A 3,932-nucleotide genomic window follows, 5' to 3' on the forward strand; every position below is an offset into this window, starting at 1 on the left:
TACGCTAGCTGGAGATGGGCACCAGCAACCCTCCCGACCCCAGTGAGGGACAAGGGTGTAAAGAAAATGGATGGATGGATGTTTCAGAGGAAATAATTTTTTTTTAAATCACTCGACTGGAAAATACAGTGATAACAAAATAGGAATACAATTAACACCCAATAATGCCAATAGTGAATTTACAATAATGATAAAGACATAATAAGACTCAGATTGACCTTTTAATGCCAATATTTATAGTTGCTAGCAATAGTAGCGTTGCATATAAACTTTTCAGAGACGTTTGGGAACATTGTAAACACTGCTGCCTTTGTCTTTCATGCATGTTTGAGTTGTGAAAGCTGATGAAATAGTACTTCTAATAGTTAACAGTAGGGACACTGTCACTTTAAGAGCTGCAGTAATTGAGAAAACATTGATATTTAAAACTTTAGAATATGCATTCCAATGAGACTCGTTTGTCACATTTCTGTTTTAAAATGCTTTTCTTTTATTGTGTGACGTAAGCGTCAGACCTTAAACGTGGAAATCAAAGCCAAGACCCACATGTCTCATCCTGTCAACTATTATTTTGACGCCATAAAAGTTCACTGGTATAAAAACTATTTAGAAGGGTAAGCCGTTTTGTAGCACTGGTAAGCAGTAAATGTAAAGAAGACTTGAAGAAATTTCCTCCATTTAATTTTCCACCCTTGGGCTTCATATTAAATGGAGGAAGTCATAACCAGTTTATGTTAAGTATTGAATTATATCTCTCCGGACCTCTGTTACGGCCCTGGACCTTACACCTTACAGTTGCAGGTGTTTTTGTTGTCTGCCTTTGTGCTCCTCACCTTTGCAGGTGTTTCTGTTCTGTTAATTTGGAGACCAGAATATTTAAACCTGGACTCTCCTTCAGCGTCCATTTGGCATCCTAATGCCTGTGGTGCGCTGCTGTCGGGCCTCAGTTCCCCCTCCTTATGCACATTTGAGTTTGTCTTTGTTTTTCACCATGTTAGAATGGCCCTTAGCAGCTGGAGGAAGTAGGAGACTTGAGGTAAAGAAACAGTGCAAATCCCACTGGGTGTTTATTCACCAACATTTAACAGACAAACAACCCTACTTACAGCAGCCTATGGTCTCAGCAGCAACTCTCTCCAATGTGGCCAACATGCAGCCTTTTATAGTCGCTGGCTGTTCCAATTCACAAACCCACCAAGAAACAGGGTAAAACAAAATACATACACACAAAGTTTGACAAACTTACCAAATCTTCAGAATAATATATATTACCACGTTATTCATTTTAAGCATCTCTAAAAACACATGTATATCAATATAAATATAAATCCAACATTAAATTGATAAAATGCATAGCTCTACTGCTCCCCCTCTTCCATCTACTTTGGTCTCTTCTGGAATCTTTAAAAAGTGCTCAGGCCCCTGGGGAATCTTTTAGCCTGAACACCCTGCAGAGGAAGAGACAGAGGTAAGCCACACCCACACAAAGCCTTCAAACATTTCAGTGCATTTCAAACAATCACAATACTTATATTATCCCTTTGTTTGTTGTATTTTAACAGGTCACCATCAGTTCCAGCTGAGATGCCGCTGCATAAAAACACACAATAAAATACTTCAATCTGTTTCTATCCGTTTCATTCATCACTCAACATGCCTTTCTCTTATCATTTAACACACATTTTCAGTGATGTACAGCCAAAGTAAAGAAGACCTTCATTACACACCTCAACACTTCCAAATGCACACACAAAACACATCCAAGAATTAGCATTATGCCACTGACTAGTGATGGGCAAATGAAGCCTCATGAAGCAATGAACCTTTCCAGCCCTTTGCTTTGCAAAAAGGTTCATTACTCGATGCTTCATTCATTGCTCACTAGTGACATCTGCTGGTGAAACTGTAACAGCCTTGTCACTCAGTTGGATCACACTTCCAAAAACTACTAAATGCAATATTGTCACAAAGTTTTCATCAAACTCATGTTTATTAACAGGAGAGTCAATGAAACCATATTTAATTGTCATATGTTTTAATTATTAAAATGATTTGTCGCCAATATAATCCCGGCATATGTTGAACGTCAGTGGTTGTGTTGGGTTTTCTTTTGTCATAGACGGATTTGACAATAAAGGCATTTGATGTTTTAGTGTCTCAGCAGTGCAGTGCATGTTGGGGCGTTCACTTTTTCTTGGATGTATAATTGACTCTGATCCCTTATATTTGGCTACATGTTGAATTTTAGTTCTGCAACAGAATTAAATCTGTTTCTGCTGTGCAAGACTGATATATATTTGCTAATCAGACTACAAATAATAGTGAAACTTTGCAGAATATGAGAAATTGGGAGATGAAAGGTTAATTATCTAAGAAGAATTTTATTGTGAGTGTTCATCTCAAAGTATTCCCAGATGTCAGAGATTTTCCTCTTGCTCGCTCCATTTCAGACGATTAAGTTTATATGTGTAGCACGTTTCAGCAGCAATGCAGTTCAAAGAGATTTACATCATAAAATCACAAAAATATAGTTATGAAAAACAACATAATCTACAATTGAGTAAAGCAATAACAAACATTAGATTTTGATGAGTGCCATCATCCATACACATCAAATATGTTGGTCACTGTTCATTTTTTTGGCCACTGAAGACAAATATTCTCTGCGACCAAATGGACAACAACCCATGAAGCAGCGCGGCTCATCGCGCTTTTATTTTGAAAACCGACACACAAAATGAAGCAGTCACGTGACCCATGCAATGCGAGGCCTCGTTTGTTGCCAGTCACGTGGTTTTCAGCAAGCTGACACAAGCCTCGAAGCGGGGCTTCATCGGACACGCCCCCTTTTTACTCGGTACAAGCCTCGAAGCCTGGATTCGGATGGTCCATCACTACCACTGACACCAACATTCACAGTCTCTTGTTTTGTTACTATTCCTTTTTCTGCCCTTGGGCCACTGCGTGGTTTCCCGTTTTTGTTGTGACCTTGAGCCAGTCGCAACAACATCTTAGAAGAACTGAAACAGCTGAAATGATAATTCAGAAAATCAGTGCATTGGTTCAGGGTCACAGTCATAAAACTGAAAGTGATCCTGAGCACATCTGAAAAAAAACATGCCAGTGAGGACAAAAGAGGGGAAAGTTGCACTTTTGTAACCAAAACTTTAAGAGAAAATCACTTTAAACCTGTTTCTCCTCTATATTTCTGGCTGTAGTTGAACAGATTAAAGCATTTGCATTGTGGCTTGTTTGTGTACAAACAAACTCGCTGTGACTTGTCTAGATGCAAAATACGCAGGCTTAGGAGACATTTACTGGTCAAGGATAAAACAAATAAGACTTTATCACATCTACCATTGCTGGTTAATTGTGTTGCATCATCATTTGTCTTGAAACAGGCAGCGTACAGAATGTTGTTACGCATCTGGGAAGTGGATCTTTCCCAGAGAGTCTGGAGCTGATTTTTAGTCCTAGTGCGCCCCCTGCTGCATGGTGGTTTCTCCACCAACGACATATCAAGCTGATGTTTAGAAAATGCCATTTCTGAAATATTTAGATGTGATTTACTCCATCTAAATATGGAGTAAATCCATACTCCATATTTAGTATGGAGCAACAGAACTTGCTCAGACGACGAACAAGTTCTGTTCGTCTGAGCTTAGAACGGTTGCCAGGTCTGTGTGGGTCTGTCTGCAGTAGGTCTGAGCTTCGGTCCCATTCAGAGATTGATTAACAAAGTGGTAGACGGGCTGAAGAAGGAGGCTGGTGGAGAAAATGATCCCATCTGGAAGATAAATTCAAATTTAAAAATTTTATTTTGACCATCTCCAGATAAAAACATGAAGTCACTGACCTGAGAGAAGCAAGACTCCCAACAAGATCCTCTCCATCGTGATGCTGCTCTGTGGTAGAAAGTCCTGAGGGACTCT

Source organism: Poecilia reticulata, linkage group LG18, assembly GCF_000633615.1.
Source record: "Poecilia reticulata strain Guanapo linkage group LG18, Guppy_female_1.0+MT, whole genome shotgun sequence".
NCBI lineage: Eukaryota > Metazoa > Chordata > Actinopteri > Cyprinodontiformes > Poeciliidae > Poecilia > Poecilia reticulata.